This window comes from Ursus arctos, unplaced genomic scaffold, assembly GCF_023065955.2.
Source record: "Ursus arctos isolate Adak ecotype North America unplaced genomic scaffold, UrsArc2.0 scaffold_14, whole genome shotgun sequence".
Classification (NCBI taxonomy): Eukaryota; Metazoa; Chordata; class Mammalia; order Carnivora; family Ursidae; genus Ursus; species Ursus arctos.
Window position 1 is genome coordinate 51,603,986 of NW_026622808.1, and position 27,923 is coordinate 51,631,908.

Genomic DNA, 27,923 nt, shown 5'->3' on the forward strand with positions numbered 1-27,923 from the left:
ATATTTTAATAAGGTTGATGAAATTTTATTTAAATTCTCAGTTTCCAACCTGCGGGGGAACAGCACACTCTTCTGTTGAAAAGAGTTACTCAAGCAGAGGCAACAGTTAACTGGTAATGCAAACTCCTTCTTTTAGACCCTGGACACAATTCCTAGTCCCTGAAATATCTTTACATAGGACATATCTTCCTTGGGTGGCTCGTCCTTCTTCGTTGTGGTAATTCATTTTTGAAATTATAACAGTCTAAAAGAAAGCCGAATTCTACCATCATAGCCCAGAATGATCTAAGTCACAGTACATCAATTTCTCTGAGTCTTTTTTTTTTAATCCACTTTTTTAAAAGACTGGATTAGACCCTGAATATGGTGCTTTCTAAAGACAGTACGGGAACAAAAAATAGCAAGACCCCAGATAGTAAAACAAACAGCTCAAGATTAAAATTCCTAGAGCAAACAGTTAAGCCAGGATGCCATTATGCAGGCTGAGCCTGGATGGATGTCTCCTCCACCATGGGGCCAAGAGGCTGTCATCCCCCCCCCCCCACAAGATCAGATTTCCTTCCCTCCCGACCGCCTCTCTGAGCATCATGGCCAACCTCTCTAGTGTGCTATTAATATCAATGAAGAGACGATTCGATTTCCACTAAAGAAAACCCTTCCTATTCCGGCACAGACCTTCGGGGAGGACCCTGGCCCGGGTATAGACAATACAGCAGCAGAGTTTCACTGCTTTCTTACAGTTCGGTCTTACACACTGTTTGAAGGCTTTTAGCAAACAATGGCAGCATTATCTCCAGGATAGTTACAAAACAGGATTTGTTAGGACAAAGAATAATAAAGCTGTTACTCTCTCTCTCTCTCTTTCTCTCCCCTCTCCACACCCGCCCCCCCCCCGGCCCCGGTTCCAAGAGGCTCTCTCTGCCAGTCCAAAATTCAGACCCGGTTCCTAAGAGGCACCTGTACTCGTCTATTTCAAGGCAGCCGGCAACTGACAACGGCCCAGGAACTAGGACCCAGGACGCTGGCAGAAGGCGCCCAGAAGAGCAGGAAAGTAGCCTCTCAACATTTGTAAAATGAAACAAAGTATCAGCCTTGGCTTCGCACACACTTACCCGCTCATGGTGAGGAAGGAAAGCTTTGGGGCTGGAGAGGCAATTTTCACACAACGGAAGAAAGTTGAGAGTTTGTAAGGGAGAAACTAGAGGCGCTGGGAAGCCTGCGGGGCTCTCAGGGCTCCCAAGCTGGCGGCAGTGTGAGGAAGGACTGAAGGTATGTGGGCTAAACACAACAAAAGCCACTGCCTTACTCTAGATTAAATATGCAGGAAGAGGCCCCTTTGCATAAACACAAACACTCAGCAAATGAATAACTGGCTCAATCAGACGCCTGCTGTGCCTTCTACCTGTCCTCTCTCTGACAGGAGACACCGCCTGTTCAGGGCACGAGGACTAAACAGGAGACAGTTAAATGTTATGTTGCTATAATAACAATTAAAATGAATTGCATTCATTAGTAATTAAGAACTCACTCCTGGAGTGGGGGGGGGGGGAATAATGGGGGAGAGAATATAGTGCTATTGTTTTATCTCCAGCTACTCCAAACAAAAGTTGGCATAAGACACATCACTGGAGTTTTACCTTAGCTTGCTTTCAAATCTCTAACAGTTATACAACGCGAGTTATAAACAATCACATTTTTCAGCCACAATATACCTTTTTTGTGCTTTGCCACATTATAAACCAGTCCTTGTGACCGGCACCTATGAAAGGTCTATCTTATATATGTACAAAAATTTACACAAAGTATACACACGCATCCATACACATACATGTGCACGCATATACATGTGTTTATATAGTCACGCGTGTAACACTGACACATACTTAATTTAGGAAGATAAACAAACAAACAAAAAAACCCATGCCACTTTACACTCTTTAGTTCACTAATGATTTAAGGAACATAATTTGAGTCTTCCAAAAATACATCCCAAATGCCTGCCTTTCAAATGTCATCAATCCATGGCCACTCATTTAAAAACATTACCCATATATTAGAAAGGATGCTTTTAACTGAGTCGCCTCAACCACTTATAATTTCAATTAAATAACATAATTACAGTCAACAAATTTCTCCATTTCGGCAGAAAATATGCCATACCTCAACATAATTTGTCCTTAGAACCGAGGAATTTAAGCAAAAGGAAAAACATGCAGGCACAAGGAATTCACTACCACTTTCCTCAGCCCAGGGGGTCAACGCGCTCACCTCTAACCTCTTACTATATGCTCCAGCTACATGTTGGTCTTAGTAACTTAATTATTTTTTAATAACTTTTGCAGTATTAAATGATTTCGATTGAAACACAAATATGATTATGTTCATCTACTTCCTTCTAATGCCACCTAGTACAATGGGGGCAAGTCCAGCCCTGCTGTTCCATAGGATGTGTCTACATTATTACTTGGACCAAAAAGGGGAGGTCACAGATCCTTCACAGCCTCAGAGAATGTAGTGCAATTATGCTGGCCAAGGGAAATAAGGCAGCTTTCTATTTCAAAAGCAAGTTCTGTTTTATTAACACAACACTGCTCTCTGGCTAGATCATTCTACTGCAAAAGCAAATGAATATAACTGAGAAGTTTTAAAAAAATTACTAACAAGCAGAAAAACCCCATCTCAAACATATATTACAGCGTAACTTGGAGAAAAGAGAAAAAAAAAATTGAAGATTCCCAAACCCCCCTCCCAAAGAATAAAATACAGGTTCTCCCTAAGAGGGGTTCCCAAAGACACTAAAGATGCCTATTCTATTCACTATTTTGTCTTGAAATGACCTTCCAAATAAGGTGTTAGATAACCTCCTTCCACAAGCGATAGTGATCTAACCTTGATGCAAATAAACCATAGAACAAAATTTAATCAGTATATCACTGTGAAAAAGCCTCTGTCCATCCCAATGGAGCTTCTAATGACTGTTTTGGCAGTTCGGGCGGGTAGTTATGCTTCCTAGCTCATCTATATCTCATACTGGTTGAGCAAGCTAATGGAAGTGCTGTTAGTGGAATCCAATATTAATGCTCTGTATCGTGCAAACCTGACTGCAACCGAATATATTATACAATTAGAGGTGGTATCTAATTCCATAGGTATTAGATACTGTACTCGAAATTAATATTTTAATGAGGAAAGTGAAATAAAGACGATGAAGCCAGGTAAGGGATCCATGCATTGTGGCCCAGCTAAGCTTCTGGTGGCAAGAGGGCTGGATCCTGCCGCAAACAGCACAGACACAGGGATTGTGACAAAAATCCGTATGCAAGCTTTAGATGCTGAGTGACACATACTGATACACAGAGTCAAAGATGTCATCCTCACGCCAGCGCCACTGGCTGGAAGCTTGAGAGAGAACGAAGGAGGAAAAAGTGGGGGCGGGGGGAGTTGCAGCGAGACCTCCAGAAAATAAACAGGGTGTACAGTTTCAAAGGCTGCAGACACAGACATTTCATTGTTCAAGCCAATTATCAGTGGAAAATAATAACAACAGATGGATTCAGAGTCACTGACTTTTCATATGCACTTCATCTCAGCGGAACAGATGATGAAACGCGAGAGCTATCTCAAAAAGGCAAAACATCTTTCAGTAAAAGAACTCTACAGTCCAGATGGGGACCTTCTAAGGCTGCTGATTATCTTCTTATAATGTTGTAAGATAGACTTACTAAAACATTTCGAGAACTGATCAGATATGATGCATACAATGGCTTCATTATTGGAAGGAGTTGCTTCAGACTTGTGACTAAAGCGGGCAGAGATTTCAATAAGGTTAGGACTGTACGTTTCCTGTTTTCTCATCAGGGACTTCAGGTCTGGAAATCTGTGCACAACAGAGAATAAACCGGCGTCCAAAGAGCTTACGCTTGTGCTCTTCTCTCGTTTGAGCGAAGAAAAAAAGAGATAAACTGGGACTGCGAAAAGGGCATTAAATTATTCTGAACCAGTCTATCACAACGGGGGGAAAAAAAAAGCTCCAAAGCAATTCCTTATTAAAAGCATTCAGTGATAAAATATCCTCTCTTACATGCAGTTAGAACATCTTAACTATCCCTTGCCACTGGTGATCGCAAAATATAATTTGCTTTTAGTAGGAAATAAATATAAATTTCAATGGTGGTATGATAAACAGTTGTACTGAATGCCAACCCAACACCCAGGCTAAAGCCACAGACCTATCCCAAAGCATTTTCACTTCACTTAAAGTCAGACTTGCTAGAAAACACAATAGGTAAACCGCAGCCTGAGAAGCTGCCGTAAGTAATAGAAAAAGTTAAAATTTCTAATCAGATAAGACTCATCACTATTGGAAAAACAACGTATCTATTCTGCCTCCATCCATCCATTCATCGTTAATTCTACATTTATAATTCTGCAAAAATTGTTCTCTGAATTGACATGTCATTGAAATCAGTGAGCTAAAGAAAAAAGAAAAGCTGCTCCTCCCACTGTTTACTAACATACTTACCATTTAAAAAATATTTTTATGAACACACTGTTGACTTCACAAGTTTATAACGTAAGTTAAAAAAAAATTTTTTTTAAGAGCAAGGCTTTTCTTTCAAAGTGCTCTGACAAAAAAGTAAATTCATAGCAGAACATACAAGCACGAAGAAAATATCGCCAAGGGCAAAATTCTGCAACTGCTTTAAGAAGCAAACAAGAACACAAAAGATGTGTAATACAACCATCTGGCTCTCCTCATACTGTATCAATGCCTCAACTTTATCCCCCACCCCCTGAGCCAGCCCACACCAATGCCACAAAACCAAATGGCTTCACTTATGCTTCCTGCACAGCAAATTTACACAATGCACTGAGGAGGCAAAAGTTGATTTTTACACATAAACTAGTATCTTAAAATTCTCCCCCACTTCAACTGGGTTGTTGAACCTCACTGCGATAAACATGTCCCCACAGGTACAGATACGCTTAGCCTCAAGAGAATCCCCTTGAAAACGTCGATCTCTACCCTCTTGTGTTTTCTGTTCTAATCAGACACTACATGTGGACATCTGAAAGATGAATTCTGCAATTATTCCAATTAAACATTTACTTTTTTGGTTCTTTTTGCTCTAAATTGTGGGTTGTTTCCCCTCCTTATTATTTGAAAGAACTTCACTCATTTTTTTTAGCACCAGCCTTGAAAGTCAGCATGCTGACTATAGATCTTCCTCATTTGGCTCATTCTACAAACATTAACTGAGCAACTACTGTGTTGTCAGGAGCTTGCTGGACAGTGGATAACCGAAATCATTATTTTCCCAGCGAAGGGCAGAACTGGCCTAGTACATTAAACCAGAAACGTTGGTAGGTAGGTAGGTAGGTAGGTAGGTAGATAGATAGATAGACAGACAGATAGAAATCTATCACATGTAGGTAGCCTGAAGCATTTTATTTATTTCTGTACTTATTGGGAAGGCAGATATTTGAAAAGTTATGGCACATCTGTAGGTATTCTGCTGCTTTCAAAGGTGGGAATTAAGACTTTTAATGGAAATCTCTGGGAAAAATCAACACAGGTCATCATACATCGGTCTCACAAAGGGCAACAATCAAAAAATAGTAACTGGGAGTGAGAGGTTTTTGTAGGCCAACTCTTGGCTTTTCTGCATGGGCATGTTAGGGGCAGGTGGTCCGTATCAGGCAAGCCCTCTTGGTGGGGGGCCACGTCTGGTTTACTTCTGTTTTCTTGCTGACATGGGTTTTGTACCTCCCCTGCATCCCTCTCTATGCTCCAGGATAAGAAAGCCGTGCCTAGTTTCTCAAGGAGCTGATTTTCGATTCCCTTCTGGGTGTTTCTGCCCCAGACCACAGAGGCTCCTGGTCTGGGCAGCAGTGGTAATCTCAGGACACACACAGCGGATCTCGCCACCGGGCAAGGGATTCCGCTAATTGTTTAAGCCTGCGCTAGTGTGTGGCCACCAGTCGGCAGACACAACTCGTGGCTGCCTACCAGACCTAGGTTAGTGCAGCTGGAGCCAGATGACAAGCTCTCGGAGAGTCTTCCCATGGCCACATCTGGCTCTTGGCGGCTCCAATCTGCAGCTAAACAGATTTCATTTGGTTTTTCTGGGAACGTTTAGGCAGCAGATAAAACCAGTCATGTTAATCTGGACTGTGTGCACTTCGGTGTGGGGTAAATGATCAGAATATAAACTCCATGAAGGCAAGCACTTCACCTGTCTGGCACGCTGTATGCCAGTACCGAACAGTAGCTGCCTATCGTGGTTCAATAAATGCATATGGAATGAATCACACTAATCAGCATAGAAGTCGAATAAAAACATCCCTGTATCTCATTCTAGCTCCTCTATTCCTGTTGTTATAGGCACCACGGCTTACACCTGGGTATATACAGAAAAGACCCCGCCCCCCCAGTGGCTCCGTAGTTAAACGTCGTGGGCTCCATTGTGGGCGTGTTGACCCATGGAGAAAGACACACAAGAACGAACCCACTCACACAGTCAGGTGGGAAAACCTCCCAAAAATCCTTCCCTGAAAATAACAGTCTCCCAGTAATGCCCATATCCCCGCTTTATTGGGCCTTAAACTGCAAAACTTGGCAGCTCTGTGCCCACAATGCTTGCAAGTGACTCGAAAGTAGAAACTTCACTTTTGGCCACCAGAAAAATGCCAGATAATGAGGCAACTTTTCCTGGCACCTTTTCATCCCATTTCCTTTCCCATGCCTCTCTTCCTGAATTCTCTGACATTGGCAGATCCTAGTTCCCTTTTTTCCACTCAACTCTGACCCATCTCTGGGCTTTTCCACACCTCACCGCCTCTCCAGGTCCCACTAGAAACACACTCGCCAGCGCCAACGTAATCTCAAACCAGGTGGGACCTGCCCTCCTGGCTCCTTAGCAAGAAAGGTTTCTCGTACTTTTAGGATGCTATGTGAATAATCCTGATGCTAGGGGGTCTTTGATCCTGAGGACAATAAAGCTCCACTGAATGCCCCCAGAACTTGACAGAGGACCAGGGACATTTGGCAGAAGCCTGGCATGGCTGTTCACATAAGATGCTGCTTCCCCAATACAGCAAGTTAACGTTCCTAAAACAAGAATGGCTGAAACGGGCAGATGACTTTGACAAGTTCAGCATATGGTCTTCAACGAAGCAAAGCTACTCAGAAGTGCACTAGATGAAGCTGTTGCCTGAACTCGCTCCCTTTTCTGTCGTGTAAAGCAGCAGGGGTGGGGGTGGGGGTAATTCCGATCAGCTAAGTGTTTAAGGTTCTGAGAGGCGCATTGTGTCCACTACGGAGAACTGGGGTTTCCAGCTCCCCTCGGAAGGAGCTGAGTGCCTCATAAAGGGTGGGCCAGGAAGACCCACCCCTGAAAATTCCTCTCCTCCTTTGTTCCTATTTTCTCCAATTACTTTAAAAATGGGAGAACGGCTTTCCAGAACTCCACCATCACAATGAAAGTTTAAGATAATCAAGGGAGAAGCGGGACAACAGGATGCAAACACTTGATGCCTAGTCCTTCCCTGGGAACAGGCCAGAATGTAAAAACCACCAAAAGAAAACAGAAAAAAAAAATTTTTTTTGAATGAGGGAAAAACGTCAGGGGTTGGGGGGAGAGCACCAGGGCTGACCATGAATATCTTTATTTCTTAATGCTTCCTTGAGCTGCCTCAATTAATACTAAGTACTATGTGAAATCGTACCGCACAGTCTAGTTCAATCTGGGATAGTTCCGTCCTTACGAGCACAGACGCGAGCACCTGAGTTCAAAACTCAGCTCTGCTGTTTAGTGGCCTCGTGATTTCAGGCAAGTTACTGAAGTTCTCTGTCCCTCAGTGTCCTCATCCATAAAACAGGCTTAATTATAGTGCATAATGCGCTTTTGAGGAAGAAATGCATTAATGGGAAAAGTGCTTACACAAGTGACTGGCACACAGCGAGCGCCATAGAAATGATAGCCACTGTTATCACAAGCGGGGATAAGACAACGCACGTAAATCTCAAACTTCCTACGCCTCATTTCTGCCATCTCTACAAGCTGTTAATAGGATCTGGTGATCTGCCATGCTCAAAGGTAGAAAAAAGGAGAGAATGTGTATCAGATTTTAAACTTCTTAAAAACACAGTGCTAAAATAAAACCGAAGTACTGATGTTGCCCTTCCATTCTGGGTGGAGAATCAGAGAGGTAAGAGTGGAGTGTCACCTATCTCAATAGAGGGTAAGTCATTAAAGAGCAACAATCCAAGCTCAGAGTCACCTGCTTGTCCCACCAATGACCAAAAAGAATTGGGGGGGGGGGGGCATGTTCAAAGAAGGCAGGAGGAGAATCCGGCCTGGAAGCGAAAGGTATTGAAACACATTTTCTTGTACTTTTCAAGCCTGTGCCTATAGATTCTGTTACTGATTTAGGATCTTAAACAGTTTGTTTATTTTTTAAATGCCTTTCAGCTCACCTTTAATAACATGTTTCTTTGACTTGGCTGAACTATGCCTCAGAAGAATTACAAGCGGGAATATGGCTGGGTGAAAGGTTCAGTGAACTAATCCACACCTGGTCCATGTAAAAAAAAAAAAAAAAAGGCTCATATTTTCCATATAGAAACAAGTCTCTTTATATGAACCAGGCTTTTATTTAATTGGTAAGGCACTTTCCACACCATACAATCTTTCATGAGCTTCTTCAGTGGGGTGGGGGAAAGGCTACAGAAACACCACCCGGTCATACTACACAGATTTATCAGTGACAATGAGGGGGTGGAGGAGAGAACCTCACCATTCCAAGCAGAACAGGAAGTAGATTTATTTTATCAGAAATGCCTTAACCAAGTTTTACCAATGACAAAAGACAAGAGGGTCACCCCGAAATGGACATTCAGTGAGACATCTGTATGTCTTTGTGACCAAAAATCAGTTTTCTCTTGCACTGTGTGACCCAGACTTCGAAGTGGAAAGATGGAGGCTTCAATGAGGAAAAATCTCAGGTGAGAGAGAAGAATGAACACATTTCAGAGCTGAAAGGCACCTAATGAGGGGGTCTGGTCAAGCGCCATCCTCCTGGGGAGCAGACTCAGTGTGTGACTGAGGCCACACAGGTGGTATAGACGGAGCAAGAATGGGAGCCTCCGACTCCCCACAAACATGGAAAAGCAGCGGCAAAAGAATGTGGCCTCTGGAAACATCCATCATGTATGTCAAAAGGACATTTTGGAGCAGGGTCCTGGGACCAGCAAAGAGACACGGAAGAGAGTGGAAGGAGTCACCAATGTCCCATAAATTGTGCCAGCGCATTGTATCTGAAGCCCGTATCCAAACAAGCTAGATTTCTTCTATGAAGTCATCCACTTCAGGCCTCCAACATCTTGTTTTTTCCTTGCTTTTATCCCTAAGAAAATTTCTTTCCATCAACTCCGGTTTGAAATAAGTGAAAAAGAAGATTATTTCTACACCCCAGTTAAGACGGAGCGAAGTGAAGTGGAAAGGACAGGTCACTAGAAGGCAAGAGAGTGTGCTTCTACCCCTGGATCCACTAGCAGCACACCAGGAATTTGGAAAGCCCCTCGGCTTCTCCAGACCTCAGTCTCCTTGCTGGGAAAGGAGCAGCACTCAGGGATGGTGCTCACCCGCGATACCGTCGTCGCCTCCACGTGCTGTCAAAATACCGAAATACCGGTGTATGGGCTGGAAAAGAGCCTTTACCCCCAAGCCCTTGGCCATGACCACGCTTCCCAGGCTCTTCCAGGGACAGCAGGGATTCCATAGTGCCCTGTTCCAATGCTACGCCTACTGTCCCTCCCAAAAGGCCAGTACCCCCGCTCTATCTGATGACTACTTGGACCATTCCGCCAGATGTTCTGAGACCTTTTCCAAGGCTATGATGCAAGGACTACCAGGGCCAGCCTATGCCTGGAGGAAGCCAAACCTGGGGTCCAACACCAGACGGAAGGGCTGGGACAAGCTGAACAGCGGACCCAGGAGAGACGCACCTTTTCTACCACGTGACTTCCCTCACTTGGGGCACCTGGATGTAGGCCTGGAGTCATGAGGCAAATCAGTGGGATCTTAGGCAAATTCTTGGGCTAAATTGGTTTTCAAAAGCTGGAAAGAAATATATCACTGTGAAACAACACTCCGGGTGAAATCCTGAGCTTGAGGGAAATTACCAACACATGTAATCAAATTATATTTACCATGGAAATTTCTAATAGCTCATACTTTCTACTCTGCTTTTACAACTCTTTAGGAAAAGGAATATTTCTCTATCCAACATTCCAAATTTCCACAGCAGAGTTGAGGCAGTATGCATGCTGAAATATATAGGAAAGGAAAAAAATTTCCCATTATTGTTTCCTTCAACCCTCTGTACCTTCCATGCCACCATTACTCAAAAGTCACTCAAACATTTTGCTGGCTGACATGACGCCATGCAGTCACTTGATCAGGTGTGGGGTACCACATGGTATGAATAAATACTTATCCACTACCGCATATTAAATGGGAATTCGCAAAGGCGAGCTCTGGAGACAAAGACGTTTCTATATAGAAATATTAACTAAGAATTTAAGTAAATGGCCCCACTGGAAAAAAAAAAGTTCTGAAGTAGCAATATAAACTATATTTAATAGCAACAAAAAATATTTTCCTTTTGGGAAAGCAATTTGGGCTTCTAAAAGTTACTGCCTTTCACGTGACTTTGGTACAGTATGGCTGAATTCTTTCATTTCCTAAAACACAGATGCTAGGCCCCAAAATTCTACTTCGCGAGAGTTAATTTTTTTAATTCATCTTCTCCCCAGATACAATACCCAAATAAGAAACTGTTTTGGTACCTTCCTCCCCGCCCCATTGTTATTTTCTTAAGCGCATGAGTATCACACGTCCCAAAGAACATATGTTCCCAAGGAAAGAAAAAAAAAAAACAGGCTCTAGAACTAATACACAATGAAAAATAAATTTAAAGCAGCCTTCTGGTCTGACATAAGAATATAAAAATGATATGAGCAAGAACAGCTTAGTTTACATACTTTTCAGTCACAGCTGCTGCTCTGAAACCACAATACCTTTAAAATGACATTTTAAGGAAACAGATACGCATGGCTTTAGCCATAGCTAGACGCAGCTAACACCGAATTAAAGGGGCTTCTCTTTGTATGCACATACCTAACGTAACCTACACATGGCCACGCTTACGGAGAGAAGAGTGACTTGTTTTTAAATAATACAGTGATAAACACGGTGAGTTACAAATAGTTCTCCCCAGCAAGATTTTTTTTTTCCTTTTCCCTTTAAAATCACCAGACTCAGATGATCAGAACAGAGTTTTGAGGAGAGAAAGAACAAATCCCCTCCTCTTGGTTAATATTTAATTGGGTGCTAAAGATTTCTTGGAGAGACCTCTGCACCCCCAGTGACAGGAGCAGAAGAGGCTCCTCCTATCTCGGCAACAGATGCAGACACTTCCCTGAATAAACGAAAATAACATACAATTAAATCAGACTCTTCAATTAATAAATTACTTCGGTGGACCTTGCAGGCCAAGTCCTATTTAATTACATAATTTAAAAAATATTTGCACATTGCAATCACCGAAATTGGCTTTGAGGTTTCATAATACACACTTAACACATGAGTTAGAGAACAAATTTATTTAATAAATGCAGGCCTAAGTGCTAGAAGGCCATACCACTCTAACTGCAAAATCACTTAGCACATCCTCAGAAAAAGCAAATAAACTTTTCCACTATTTAGACGTAGGCTGCTGTTGAATGTCAGGAGAGGCTGGCTGATTTTCTGCATTTTCTCTGTCATGTGTTGCCTGTAAATCTGACCATTTCGAGAGGTCATTAGAATAGAGCTAATGGGCAAAATGGTTCCAGTTAAAGATAAATTAAAGATAAACTAAGGTGGAAGATGTCAAGAACCCAGTAGTAAAAACCTCTTTAGAGGAAAACAAAGAGAAGTCGTATTACCTCCCCATTTTTCACTTCTTACAATTCCAAAATCCACCATAAATTAACATGGTTACTGAATGTAGAGATGTGTTCCATTAGGAACGCACACACAAATTTAGGGGTGAGGAGGACATTCATAAAAAGGATAGAATTACATGGTATCCACAAAGGCGGCAGAAACCTTTCAACGTGACTGTATTTCTTACGGTTGGATCGGGGGCCGTGATATTGCCATTAAGTGAATTTTCTAGAAAACCATTTGACCGCTTTGGCACAACTTGTTCCGCCCTCACGTTTTGATGGAAACCTTTGTCAAACACATACACTTCCAATAATCATCACATGCTTTGTACCCACGACGGCCCCAGAGATTTTCCAGCTGCGTGGGGCTAACTCCTGACACCCAAAGTCTCCCGACCACCATGACAAACTTGTAATTTGGGCATGGGGGTCTTCTCCTTAATTTCTGTCACGTACTATCCAGCCTGCTGTGTTTCCACGGGCCCGCTCTGCTTACCTCCAAAAAGCTAACTCACTGCTAACTAACTGCTAGTGAGAGAGTTATCTAAAGTTGTGCAATTTAAAATTTCTGAGTAAGGTTCTAGTGAGGCCTTGAAATCTCTGTTATGAAACACAATAAGCAACTTCTTCTCTTAGTCCCAGGTCTCCTTCTCTCTCTTCCTTTCCACAAACTTCTGGAAAGAGCCATCCACCCTCTTGGTCTCCATTTATTCACCTCCCACGTCTCTTTTCGTCCTCGCTGACGCACGGAAACCTGTCACTAAGGTCATTCAGTGTTGAGTCTCTTCTGATTTAGTCTGTTGGCTCCATTTGGCAGGGCTGACCGTCTCCTCTTCTCCAATACTTCCCACATGAAGAGTCTCCCATGTGACTCTGGCTCTCCATTATCCACCAACTTCTGCAGCATCCTCCTTTCCTCCGTCTACTTCTGCCATGGTCCTTCCCTCAGTAAATATCGCCACCCTCCATCCAGTAAATGAGGCCAAAGACTCTGGAGGCAGCTCTGAGGCCTCCATCACCACGTCTAACAGCCACATCCCTCCCATTCTCTTTTCTTCATCCCAACAGAGACCCACGAGCCTGCACAAGAGAGCCTCCCATGGACCCCTGCTAATTGCCATCTCAAAGCTCCTTCCCGCCTTTGCACTTGCTCTCCTCAAACCCACCTATAGGGAAGACTAAGTCATCTTGAAAAATGCAAGTGGCAAAGTTTTTTCAATTCCTGGACAGCTTTTCTCAACACCTCTTCGTATTTTTGCTACTGGGAGGCATCCCCAAGTTGACATGGATGCGTCATGTCGCCTACTCCCCAGGTGCATATCCCACCCCCACTCACAAAGTCCTTAGCTTCCTAAGGCCCAGAAAGCCAAGCTAAAATGTCCGAAGGTACTCTGAGGGTCCTTCTTCATGTGGGCTGCTGTCTGCCCTTCCGGCCACACCTCCTGCTGCGTCCCGGCTTCCGTTCAACCACCAACAGACACTAGTGCACGTCCTGTACTCTCTCATCTCCAAGCCTACCACCTCCCTCTGCCCCTTCTGTCCTAGGCAATTCTCACCTGTCCCACATAACTCAGGCATAAACGCCACTTTCTCTAAGAAGAAACGAATCTCTCTCGAGATGTATGCCCTTGTAATTTGTTCCATGTGCACATAATGCTTGCCCGAATACAGCAATGATTCCATTTTATTACACGGCTCTGTCTAACCACTGGTTTCTCCTGGTGACCTGTACGCCCATTCTATTAAAGCCACTTAATAGATCTCTTTTCTTCCTCCTCCTTTCCTCATTTATTTATTTATTTTTGGATGAGATGTAAATGATATACCATATTATATTAGATTCAGATGTACAACTAATATATCTTCCTGAATGGATAAAGTTGTCGAATTCTAGTAAATAAAATTAATGACAACGGCTCTTTGGTTCCTTCATGAAATCAACTCTCCTCAGTCTTCATTCCTGCCCCCAGTAAAACCATTCAGCAAGGTTAGGTCAAGCACATTGCATCTGTACAGTATTTGTTCACAACTGTAAAGATATAAGAAAGGTTATCATAGCTGATATTTATGGGAATGGGTGGGATATAATTTGAACAACAAAAAAAAAAATCTTACGTTCCCTCAAAGTAAAATCACCTTATTGTTGATAATACAGTGAAAAGGAAATAGAATGAGCAAGGAAGCTATAAGGATTTAATCAAATAGACTTCTTAGAAGTAAGAATTGAGATTCACTACCCACCAAAAATGCAATTACCCTCCCCCCACTAACAGCGCTTTAATTTAGACTCCGCACAAAAAAAGCTTTCAGGTTATAAGACAATTTTACATTAAGGTCTTAGATGAACCTTAATGCCATTCCCTTTCCTAGACCTGTGGTCTGCTAAACTTCAGCTTTAATAATATGATCATGCATCCCAACTCCAGAAACTCTAACTTTGCAGTCTTCAAAACCACACACAAGAAAGGACTGTCATTGGTCAAACTCATGACCGTCCAATCTTTGGCAGATTTGGTAATGGCATAAAAACAAGAAACATGGTAGCAGCCAACAACGGCCCCAGATTCAAGAAATGGCAACACATAAGTGACCGAAGGATAAAAGCCAACCTGTGAAATGTGAAAAGACCAGATGGGCTCTAAACAACAAATAAGGCCACAGAACATTCTCTCTGGGGTTCATATTTTCAGAGACCCAGAACTAAAAATATCAGAAGAAATGTGCTGTTTATAATGCAATTAAAAATAACTAGAAGACACATTCAGATTTATTTTTCATAATCATGACTAGGCAGAGTCATTTAACTACTCTGATCCTCCATTTCTTCATCTGTGAAACTGGGTAATGAGACTTGCATGACAGTCAAACGTGATTTTATGTGTTACACTCACTGGAGAACCTTCAGTTGTCTATTACGTGGATAATAGTATGTGAGTCAGAGAAGGTCGTGAGTTTTGCTACAACTCCTACCATCATGCATTTGGTCATGGAGCAAACAGGAGTGAATACTACTGTGGGTCACATGGAATGAAACAAAGAATAAGACTTAGCCCCTGCCCTCAAGGAGCTCACAGTCAAGATCTGTGCTGTCCCCAACAGCAGTCATTAGTCACAGGTGGATATTCTAATCACAATTTAGTGAAAACTAAAAACACACTTCCTCAGCTGCACTAGTCACATTTCCACTGCTCAAGAGCCACATGTGGCTAACTTGTTCCATACAGGCTACCATTTTCGAAAGTGTAGAAAGTCTTCATCATTGCACAAAGTCTTACTGAACAGCTCTGGTCTAGAGGGGCAAGAGAGTGGAGTACATGGTAAATTTTAACATATTGTGATAAATGATAATTTGGTAGCAGAAAAGATTTGATAATGGAACTGATCTTGAAGGATAGGGAGTTTTATTTTTCTAGAGCAAAGAGGGAGAGCTAGATGGAGCAAATCACATGTGCAAAGGCATAGAATCATCAAGAAACATCCTGAGTTCCAGAGTGAGTGTAAACTATTCTTGGTGACTGGCATATGAATGCATAGGGAAGCCGTGGCCAGAGATGAGGCTGGAGGAATAGTTAGGATCCAACTACGAAGGCCAAAGTAGGAGTCAGGACTTAATTCACAAAACAGAGATACTGAAGCAGTAGAGTGACCCATGGGATGTGTTTTATAGAAAAACAACCATGCAGTGGTTGTCAGCTCTGGAGATGCACATGAGAACTCCTCTGGAAAGCTTTTGAAAATGCTGATGCCAGAGCCTTTACCCTAACTAAATTAAATCCATTTCTGGGCATCAGGCCCAGACCTAAGTCTTAAAATCCCAAAGTGACTAGAGTGCAGCCAGGGTTGAAAACCAGTGGAGATGACAAAGGACTAGGAGTGTGATTAAGCTAGAATGAAGAAGTATAACAGTCTACTGCAATAATCCTAACAAAAGGTTATAGTTCACCTAGGGAATGCAAGTTGGTACAGCCACTCTGGAAAACCGTGTGGAGGTCCCTTAAAAAGTTAAAAATTGAGCTACCCTATGATCCAGCCATTGCACTACTGGGTGTTTACCCCAAAGATACAGACGTAGTGAAGAGAAGGGCCATATGCACCCCAATGTTCATAGCAGCAATGTCCACAATAGCTAAATCGTGGAAGGAGCCGAGATGCCCTGCAACAGATGACTGGATTAAGAAGTTGTGGTCCATATATACAATGGAATATTACTCAGCAATCAGAAAGAATGAGTTCTCATCATTTGCTACAACATGGACGGCACTGGAGGAGATAATGCTTAGTGAAATAAGTCAAGCAGAGAAAGACAACTATCATATGATTTCTCTCATCTATGGAACATAAGAACTAGAATGATCAGTAGGGGAAGAAAGGGATAAAGAAAGGGGGGGTAATCAGAAGGGGGAATGAAACATGAGAGACTATGGACTATGAGAAACAAACTGAGGGCTACAGAGGGGAGGGGGGTGGGGGAATGGGATAGACCGGTGATGGGTAGTAAGGAGGGCACATATTGCATGGTGCACTGGGTGTTATACACAACTAATGAATCATCGAGCCTTACATCAAAAACCGGGGATGTACTGTATGGTGACTAACATAATATAATAAAAAATCATTATTAATAATAAAAAAAAAAAAAGGTTATAGTTCACCTAATACAGGAACAGGGAGGATGAGAAGAAAATGCTGATTTGGGTAGACATTTCTAAGACAGAATAGGGCCTGGAAATGAAGAATATGAGCAATCAGAGAAGAAAACACAGAACACAACATGACAACTTCCATCACATGGCAATAATGACCAAGATCAAGCATAGAGAAGACTGAGCAGGTTAGGGAAGGCAGGAATGACAATTAGCTCAATTTTGCAGGCACTGCTTGCCACATTCCTCAGAGCATCTGGTAGAAAGGTCCAGGGGGCCAGAGGAAATATTTGCCTGGATTCTGCTACAGAAGTAGGCCAGAGCCTGGGGTACAGAGGATTTGTGAAGAGTGCCTGCAGAATCTGTACAGAGTAAAACACTTTCCTTTAAACTTCAACCTGTCAAAACAACAGAAAAGATACAAATGCACTTTCAAAGTTCTCTAGCCCCATCCACTCGCCAGCACACACCAATGCCCACGTCTGCCTGGCATCACCTACAGGCCACAGGTACCTTGTCCCAGCATTACCATTTATTAACTGTATGGCCTTGAACAAATCTGGACTGTCTGGGTCTGGCCTTTAATTTCTAAAGAATCAAAGGAGTGTGCTGACCTAGACCTAGATGCTACCAAGAGGTCCCTCCAGTTTGAAGAGTCTATGACATAATCCATTCCGAAGAGCAGAAATTATACATCTAATCTATACTAATTTCTATCATATTTATGTACTCATTTACATTAAATCACATTTACTTATATTCCAGTAATATTATATACTCCTGAGATTATATACATACATTTCATAAGTTACAATTTCAAAAAAGTTATATGTATATATATATATCTATATTTATATATATTTCTCTTTCATCTTAAAGTTAGCCATCAAAAAGACACACTCAACATATTGTTTAATCCTGAATACCAATTTTGTTTTGTTTCTCTTTTCAATTTTAAAAAGGTTGCAAACTCCAATGCCGACCGGAGCAGAGGATCACACTGATAAGTAAAACAGGCTGGAGGAAAAGACAAATTTTAGGCCATCCCCCAGCTAAAGCAAGCAGCCCCCTTCAGCTCTGGGCCCCAGTGGCCATCTGAGAATGTGCACCCAGTGTTGTTGCCCTTTTTCACAAGACCCAGAGATCCAGGGTTGTTTTAGGTGCAATCCCTTGATATTTAAATGCCGGCAGCCGACACAAGTTAGTCTAAAACATGTAGACCAAACACAACGAGCCTGAAGTTGCCAGACTACGCCCTCCCACAAAGCATGCCATTCTGCTGCGGCTTTTAACCCTGAAAAACCTAGAACACGCACAACACAAGAAGCTCTCTTAAGTGTCTGGGAAAGTCCTGACGACTGGTGTTACCCTAAGCAAGTCCGACCAGCAACACCAGTAAGGACCTGAAGCTCCCTTCACACGGAGTGCCTATAAAAAAAGAAAACTCCCACAAAATCCATTAATTCTTATAAAACATCTGTGTGCAGTTTGAATGGAGAGGAGAATACCTGATAAATGAGTTCTCTGTGTACTAGATATCAGGTGGACTTTAACACTTAGAGATACAAATGTGATGATTTATATTCTACTGATAGCAATCATAGCTTCCTCAGTGTATTCTAAATAGAAAAATACTTTATTTAGCAGCAATATCACTCTATTTCTTGTGTTCAAACGGGGGGGGTCCCTTCTCTTATCATTATACCTTGATGTTGTTTTTTTTTTTAATGAAGCGATCTGGCGTACATTAGCAGGAAGAGGCCAATTGTAGAAAGAATATGCCATTACTCTCTTCTTCAAAGCCCAATGAAATGTGATCTTCTGCTGCTAGGTCACCTTCAGTGCAGAGGGGGGGCACTGCTAATAGGAGGGGTTTGTATTCACGTGGATGGTGCCGTACCTTGGACTCAACGGTGGGAAATCCAGGGGCAAAGCATTACAAGAGGCGAAGATGAAAAACCACCACCCGATAATAAGTATAATAAAGCTCCCAATGACGCTTAAAAAAAACACCTGGTAGCAACTGGGTTTTGAGTTCCTTCTTTGATGACCGTGATGGCAGAGCTGATGGCCTTCTGGCTCCCAACACAAAACCTGTAACGGTTCCTCAAGAGGGGAGAATGTGTTTTTAAACGAAGTAAAATTCAACAAAAGCATCGTCACAAACGTATCTGCCTTGAGAAAAGCATTCCTGTCATGCTCACTAGTTGTATGTCTTAGGTGGGTAAATATTAGGGTAAGTTTTAAGCAAATCCCTCAACTCCACTAGCAGCTGGGAAGAAGGAAGAAAAAGAATGTAGGGGTTGGGAAAGATGGCGCGTGCTAAGCTGTCTGCTACAACAGGGTCTGATGAACTCTCAGTCTGGAGGGACTTACGGGAAGGGGTAGAAAGAGATGGTAAACCAAACCAAGTATAGCAGCGCTAGGAAGTGAAGCAATCATGAGAAAGCAACACTTACTGTGGACCAGGTACAGCATGAGGCTGTTCTTAATCCCATTTAACAGATGAGGAAACTAAGGCTCAAGTTACACCACTAACAAACAGCACAGTGTGGATCTGAATTCTGCTGTCCATTGTAGAGTTCAGTACCTCAACCACCATGCTATGCTGTCTCCCCAAATTGGAAACCACAGGGCAAGATGGAACAAAAGCAGGTAAGGACCAAACAAGAGGTGAGAAGAGAAAAGATGCCTTCAGAAATGGTTGTGAAGGCCTATCGTTGATGGATCGATGGGGAGGGACAGCTGAAAGGGAGGAGGTGACAGCCTTGCTATCACTCCAAAGACAGAAGCGAGGCAGACTCACTGTACTGAAAAAGGTTTCCCAGCCACAACATAAAGGTCACCCGCTTTCTTCTCAGTTGGCCAGCTGCAACAGAATTGAACTGTGATTAAATATATACTCACCAACCATGAAATCTGACCAACAATCAATTTCTAGATGAAGTTATAAACAGAGCAAATGACCTGATATAAAGGGTAGTTCAATTCTGTAAGTATGTATACATGCTGTGTGTGTTTACTGATCATAAAGTGTGTCTGAATCTTAAAATACCTCTAATCTCTCTTTTGCTAATTAGCTCATTCCAAATGAGGTGCACATACATGTTTATTTGAGTGAGACACAGACATATTTTTCTGAATCAGAGATCCCTGCCCCCAGGACATTCCCTCAACCTTCCGTACACGAGAGAAGGCCACACAAGTACCTCAAATACAGTTATCTAAAACTACACCAGAAAGTCTGTTCATGAGCATTACACACACCTGAAATCATTTTCACTGGTGCAATAGTTGTGTTCAAGATGTAGGATTAGCTGAAAAGATCATGAGTGGCAACACCTAGGAGCCTCATACTTTCAAAACTGCCCTGGAGACCCAGCTCTCATTTGATACTACAAGAAAACACTGTTCCCTTTCAATTAGAAACATCAATTCTGCCATCAAAATATCATCACTTGCTCCTCATAGTACACTTTTTACATGATGCCTGCTGGAGTACCTGAGGGTGACAAAGAGGGACTCCAGGGAGCAAGCTGTATGACTTTTCTAGCCTTACTTCCTGACACATCTCTGCCCATTTGGCAGAATTATAGCTGAGACTTGCCTTCAATGCAACTTGCCAAAATGACATTGAGGTTGCGAGAGGAGGAAATGCATAACCCCGTCTATTCCTAATTATGGCACCTACCATAGTGACCAAAAGACTCTGACAGATTTGGAATGGTTACACTGATCAGCTCAGATCTCAGTACTGAGGCTGGCTGGGCTTCCTGGACCTGAGCAACCAGCCTGGGGCCATCTGATAAGCTGGAATATGAACTCATCAATCCACCTGGCTGCGATGGTTTAGACAGCTGGAATGATGACCCAGCTAAACACGGAGATCTCCATTCACAAAGTCTAGACCTATTACATGTCAAAGTCCAGGGCTGCCCCAGAGGATCAGAGATCAGGAACTACAAAAACAGCTAGAAACGATTAACAAAATGGTTACAAGCACATACCTATCAACCAAGGATATTAAACAACACGCTACTGAACAACCAATGGGTCAAAGAAGTCAAAATAAAAAAAAAAAAATACCCTCAGATAAATGAGAATGAAAATATAACCTACCAAAATGTATGGGATGCAGCAAAAGCAGTTCTAAGAGAGCAGTTCATAGCAACAGATGCCTATCTCAAGAAAAAAGAAAAGTCTCAAACAGGCTAACTTTATACCTCAAGGAACTAGAGAAGAAACAACTAGCCCAAAGTTAATAGAAGGGAGGAAATAACAAAGATTAAAGCAGAAATAAAGAAATAGAGATTTTAAAACAATAGAAAAAAAAAAATCAATGAAACCAAGAGCTGATTCTTTGAAAAGAAAAACAAATTTGGCGAAACTTTAGATAGACTCACCAAGATAAAAAGACAACTCAAAATCAGAAATGAAAGAAGAGATGTTATAAGTGATAACACAGAAACACAAAAAGATCATAAAAGACTACTGTGAACAAGAGTATGCCAACAAATTGGACAGAAGAAATGGATAAATTCCTAGAAGCACACAAGCTACTAGACTGAGACATGATGAAACTGAAAATCCAAACAGACGGATTACTAGTAAGGAGCATGAATCAATCATCAAAACGCTCCCAGCAAAAGTCTAGGACCAGAAAGGTTCACTGGTGAATACAACCAAACATTCAAGGAATTAATACCAATCGTTCTAAAACTCATCCAAAAAATATAAGAGAAGGGAACTCTTCCAAAGTTGTATTACAAGAATAATTACCCTCATACCAAAACCAGACAGGGATGCCACAAGAAAAGAAGATTACAGGCCAAAATCCCTGATGAACACAGATGTAAAAGTCCTTAATAAAATATTAGCAAACTTCATTCGACAATACATTAAAAGGATCACACAACATGATCACGTGGGATTTATTCTAGGGATGCAAGGATGGTTCAACATCTGGAAATCAAATAATGTGATACACCACATTAACAAAATGAAGGATCAAACAACATATGATCATCTCAATAGAGGCAGAGAAAGCATCTGAAAAAATTCAACATCTATTTACAATAAAAATTCTCAAAAAGCAGGTTGAAAAGTAATAGACTTAACATAATAAAAGCCACATATGGCAAGCCCACAGCTAACATCATAGTCAATGGTGAAAAGCTGAAAGTTTCTCTTCTATGATCAGAAACAAGACAAAAAATTATCATGGCTCACTCTAGCCATGATAATTCAACATAGTATTTGAAGTCCCGACCAGAGCAATTGGGCAAGAAAAAGAAATAAAAAGAAGGAAAGGAAGGAATATCCAAATTAGAAAGGAAGAGGGAACACTGTCAGTATTTGCAAATAACATGATATGATATAGAGAAAATGCTAAAGACTCCACCAAACAACTGTTAGACCTAAGAAACAAATTAAGTAAAGCTGTAATACACAAAACCAATACACAAAAATATGTTGTGTTTCTATACACTAATAGTGAACTCCCAGAAAGAGAAATTAAGAGAACAATCCCACTTATAATTATATATATAAAAAAATACCTAGGAATAAATTTATCCAAGGAAGTGACAGACCCATATATTAAAAACTACAAGATATTAAGGAAGAAATTGAAGAAAAGAAGGAATACACAAATAATTGCAAAAATATTCCATGTCATGGATTGGAAGAATTAATATTGTGGAAATGCTCATACTACCCAAAGCAATATTCAAACAATCATAAACTTTGTATGGAACCCTGTAAGACTCTAAAAAGCCAAAGCAATCTTGAATAAGAAGAACAAAGCTGGAGGCAAAATGCCCCCTGATTTAAAACTACATTACAAAATTATAGTAAATAAAACAGCATGGTATTAAAAGAAATGAACAAACAAACAAACAAACAAAAGGCAGAAACAGACTCATAAATACAGAGAATGAACTGATGGTTGCCAAAGAGGAGAGGTGAGAGAATGGGTAAAATGGGTGAAGGGAAGTGAGAAATACAGGCTTCCAGTTATGGAATGAATAAAACACAGGAATAAAAGGTACATCATAGGGAATGCAGACAATAGTATTGTAGTTGGTTGCATGGTGACAGAGAGATCTATACCTGTGACGAGCACAACACAACACAAAGTTTTGTTGAATCACTATGTTGTCCACCTAAAATTAATATAACATGGTATGTCAGCTATAGTTCAATTAAAATAAACGCTGCCAAAATTATAATAAATAAATAAATAAATAAATAAATAAATAAATAAATAAATGTTTCCACTAAAAATAATAATTAAAAAAAAAAAAAAAACCAGTATATAGTATTGGCATAAGATCAGTGGAACAAAGAGCCCAGAATAATCACACAAATAGATGGTCAGTTAATTTATGACAAAGGATCCAAGACTACACAATGGGAAAAGGACAGTATCTTCAATAAATGGTGTTGGGAAAACTGGACAGCTACATACAAAAGAATGAAACTGGAGCACTATCTTACACAAAAATTAACTCCAATGGGTTAAAGACTTGAACGTTAAGACCTGAAAGCACAGAACTCCCAGGAGAAAGCCCAGGCACTAAGCTCCTTGACATAGGTCTTGGCAATAATTTTTTTTTAATCTGACAGCAAAAGCAGAACTAGCAAAAGCAAAAATAACTAAATGGGACTACATCAAACTGAAAAGCTTCTGCTTGGCAAAGAAAACCAACAAAATGAAAAGGTAACTTAATGGAAGAAAGTATTGGCAAATCATGTATTTCATAGGAGCTAATATCCAAAATATATAAACAACTCCTAAAGTCAACAGCAAAAAAGCAAACAATCCAATTAAAAAATGGGCATGGGACACCTAGATGGCTCAGTCGGTTAAGCATCTGACTCTTGATTTCGGCTCAGGTCACCATCTCAGGGTTGTGAGATCGAGCCCCATGTCTGACTCTACGCTGAGTGTGGAGCCTGCTTGAAATTGTCTGTCTCTCTCCCTTTCAAAAAAAAAAAAAATTAAAAATGGGCATAATATCTGAATAGACATTTTTCCAAAGAAGATATATAGATGGCCAACAGGTACATAAGAAGATGCCCTACATCATTAAGCATCAGGGAAATGCAAATCAAACGACAATGAGATATTACCTCACATCTGTTAAAATGAGAACTATCAAAACGATTAGAATTAAAAAGTGTTAAGGACGTGGGAAAAAGGGAACTCTTGTGCACTGTTAATGGGAATGTACATTGAAGCAGCAGGGAGGTTCCTCCATAAATTAAAAACAGACCGACCATATCACCCAGTAATTCCACTTCTGGCTATTCATCTAAAGAAAATGAAAACAACTTAAGTGTCCATCAATGGTTAAGTGGATAAAGAATCTGTGGTACATATACACAATGGAATATTATTCAGCCATAACGAAGAATGAATTCGTGTCATTTGTGACAACATGAATAGACCTTGAGGGCATTATACTAAGCAAAGTAAGTCAGAGAAAGACAAATACCATATGATCTCTCTTATATATGGAAGCTAAAAATAAATACATTTTATACATACACACACAATTGACCCTTGAACAATGCTAGTGCTGGGGATGCTAAAGCCCCACACCCTCAAAAATACACATATTGCTCTTTGCTTCCTAAAAACCTAACTACTAATAGCCTACTGTTGACTGAAGCCTTACCAGGAACAAAAACTGTTGACTGACATGTATTTTGTATATGTACTGTATGCTGTATTCTTATAATAAAGTAAGCTAGAGAAAAAATGTTATTGAGAAAATCATAAGAAAGAGAAAATACATTTACAGTACTATATATTTTTTAAAGATTTCTTTGACAGAGAGAGAGAGAGAGGGAGGGAGAACACGAATGGGGGAGGGGTGGAGAGAGGGAGAGACAGAGAATCCCAAGCAGACTCCCCACTGAGCATGGAGCCTGATGTGGGGCTGGATCCCACGACCCTGACATCATGACCTGAGCCAAAACTAAGAGTTAGATGCTTAACTGACTGAGCCACCCAGGCACCCCCTACAGTACTGTACTTATCAAAAAACAGGGTGGGAGTGGACATGGGTGGAGGGTGGGAGAAATGGGTGAACTGGTTTTTGTTTTTTAATTTGAATAAATTGAACACAGTTTCAAAAGTTAGAGGCAGAGGCAAAAGCATAGTTTTTGAATCATCTCAATTCCCCACACAAAAACAGAACAATCGAAGAGCAAAATCAAAAACGCATGGATAAATTTACAACAAAATTAGGTGACTAGGTATTTCCTCAAACACAAAAGTACAAACAGTTGTGGAAAAGCCAACACTAACCACAAGTCCTGGAGATTAGCTACATCTGTGTGGAAAGAAATAAAGGGAAACAACAGGGCAACTGAAGGACTTGAGAAAGAGAACCCCCAAAATTGTAAAGTACTAAATGGAAAGTGTAATGAGCAGAATTAAAACAGCAGCTGAACCTGGGAGGAATTTCTCCCATTCTAATAAGGAGTCAGTACATAGGGCTTACATGAAAAGACTGAAAAGTCTGGAGTAGTCCGGTACATACAACCTCTTAAAATGGAGCTGGTGGGACTTCATTTTAGCACCGGCCCTCACACCCAGGAAAAACTCTGGAAATAGAATCAAAAATGAAAAAGACAGAGAAAATCAAAAGGAAAGAAAGACAAGGTCCAGAAACTGTGGGCAAGGGGAACAGAGTCAAGATACTTTAGAAAGCAGGCCAGTAACCCAGTAGTAGAAACTAGACCAGAAGAGGGAGCTCTATGAAGCCAGAAGAACTATCTAAATCAAGTCCCTAGTAAAAGTTCAGAAAAACTGCTTACACATAGAAATGAGCAATAAAAAAATCTGAGATCAAACACTACACAAAGTTATAAGAAAAAGGAAAAGAATAAAAATGAAAGCACATGCCAGAAAGAAATGCCCTAGAGCAGATCAAAACTGTAACCTCCTATTTTAAAATGAGCTAAAAGACATTAGGCAAATGATAAGAAGGCATGAAAAAATAACATAAATCAGAATTAGAAACACTGAGAAATGAGGGAAGAATGAATCTGAAAAAAATCATTTTAAAAAGGGGGCATACAAGACACAAGAACAAAAAAATATGATAAATAATGGTTTAAAAGTTAGAAAAAGGGAGGAAATTTCTAAAAATCAAAAAGAAATGACGATAAAAAGGAGTTAAGGGACAGTGTCAAATGCTGAACACAGGTAAAGAAGATCCAACACATAGAAAATAGGAATCCCTAAAAAGAAAATCAAAGGAAGTCCACATACTTAAAACCATAATACGAACGTTCTTGACATTAAAAAAAAAAAATCTGAGACTCTATGTCAAAAGAGGATACTGGATACTAGAGCACTTTGACCCCAAATGACAAACACCAAAACATACTGCAGTAAAATCACTGTACCTAAGACTTAAGCCAGGGGCTCCTGGGTCGCTCTGTTGATTAAGCATCTGACTTTTGATTTCGGCTCAGGTCATGAGCTCAGGGTCCTCATATCGAGCCCTGCATCAGGCTCCGTGCTCAGCAGGGAGTCTGCTTCCCCTATCCCACTCCCTCTCCCTCTGCCCCTCCGCCTGCTCACACAAGCTTTCTTTCTCTCAAATGAATAAATCCAAAAAAAAAAAAAAAAAAAAAAAAAGGACTCGAGCCAGAAGAAAATGGAGTAAGACAGTCAAGATACTTAAAAATTGTGAACCAACAATTTTACACCCAGCAAAAACTGCCTTTTAAGTATAAAGGGCACAGTAAACTGTTGTCAAAATTCAAGAATTCAGAGAATATAGTTCCCCTGAGTCCTTTCTAAAGAATCTAATAGTAAATGAGCTTTAGACAAAATGACAGAGACGTCAACATAAGGACTACTGTTGATCAATGAATATACTTACAGAACTAAGACTAAAATTGAGTTAAAAGGGGCAAGTATAGTAAAAATAGCTATATGCTCTGAAAAGACAAGCACAGAAAACCATTAAAAAAAAAAAACAGAGACATTTGGAATAGTATATAGAAAATGTTTAACTCTTTTTGTCAATTATTATTGGAGGTTGTAGTACTGGTATTGTTATTCTGAGACTAATATGTGTAAGATGGATAAATAAGCAAATTAGTAATTATGGGATATTCTAATTCTACCATCCTCCATATTCTTTTTTTAACTGAACTGTAATTGACATACAATGTTATATTAGTTTTAGTACAACATATTGATTCAATAATTCTATACATTACTTAATGCTCACCACTCCATATTCCTGAAAACCTGGATTCTCAGCATGGAAGAAAGGCTATAAATATGTAACAGATAAGAAGCTAATTAAAAGCCCTCTAGGGGCGCCTGGGTAGCGCAGTCGTTAAAGCGTCTGCCTTCGGCTCAGGGCGTGATCCTGGCGATCCGGGATCGAGTCCCACATCAGGCTCTTCCGCTATGAGCCTGCTTCTTCCTCTCCCACTCCCCCTGCTGTGTTCCCTCTCTCGCTGGCTGTCTCTCTGTCACATAAATAAATAAAATCTTTAAAAAAAAATAAAAATAAAAAAAAAATAAAAGCCCTCTAATCCTGAATGTGAAACAGAAATATCAATGTGAATTCATGAGACCTAGACACAATGATCAAGACACAATGACCAAATCAGCAACAATGAGTGTTAGCACTAAGCAAACGGTCTTGAAACATAAATCTCCACTAAAGAAAGTAAGTTTTCTTAGACAGATGGCCTATTTCAGTTCTCAGGCAAGAAATTTACAAAGTGAATCTGCTATTGTCATAGCAGTGAGCAAAGAAACTCCCAAAGACTAGCAGGATCTTCTCGGGAAGACCAAGGAGCTAATGTAAAGAAGTTCCATGATCAAAGGCGGACGCTCTTCAACAAAAATAAGAAATGTTATGGATCAAAACTAACATTTAAACTCATCGTTTAGAAAGATATTAAAATTTACTGGTGGCTTTCAGAGAGTAACGTGGAACCAATTCATTATTTTGAAAACTGGCAAACAGAGGGGAAGGAAGCAAGCATTTATCCCCTATTTCCTATACGAACATTTCCACTGGCTACCCAAAGAGTAAAATTACAAACGTATTCCAGCTAGTAAACAGAATTAGAATATCACCATTTTGCAGCTCCCAGTGAATTAATGGATCTGGGCAGTGAGCACTAATGACTGTTATCATCACAAAAAGAAAGACAATAAGATATCATTGTCACTCCTGAACGAAAGAACATAACACGACTTAGAGTCTTGCCAAAGGATCACACATAAGCCTCTGGGT

The 27,923-nt window shown here is 40.8% G+C and overlaps 1 protein-coding gene across 13 annotated transcripts in view; it reads right to left on the minus strand.

The window, feature by feature from the left end:
- The window catches only part of FOXP1 (forkhead box P1), a 571,962-nt gene that overhangs the window by 322,056 nt on the left and 221,983 nt on the right, over positions 1–27,923 (minus strand). The window contains exon 1 of one of the 13 annotated variants that reach the window (XM_048226562.2): positions 1,113–4,074. The exons of 10 other annotated variants lie outside the window; for them this stretch is intronic. The gene's annotated coding sequence lies outside the window, so the exon portion shown is untranslated. Of the gene's footprint in view, positions 1–1,112; positions 4,075–27,923 lie in introns of those variants that run through there. 2 more of the 13 variants (XM_048226561.2, XM_026501231.4) reach the window with 2 other exon arrangements.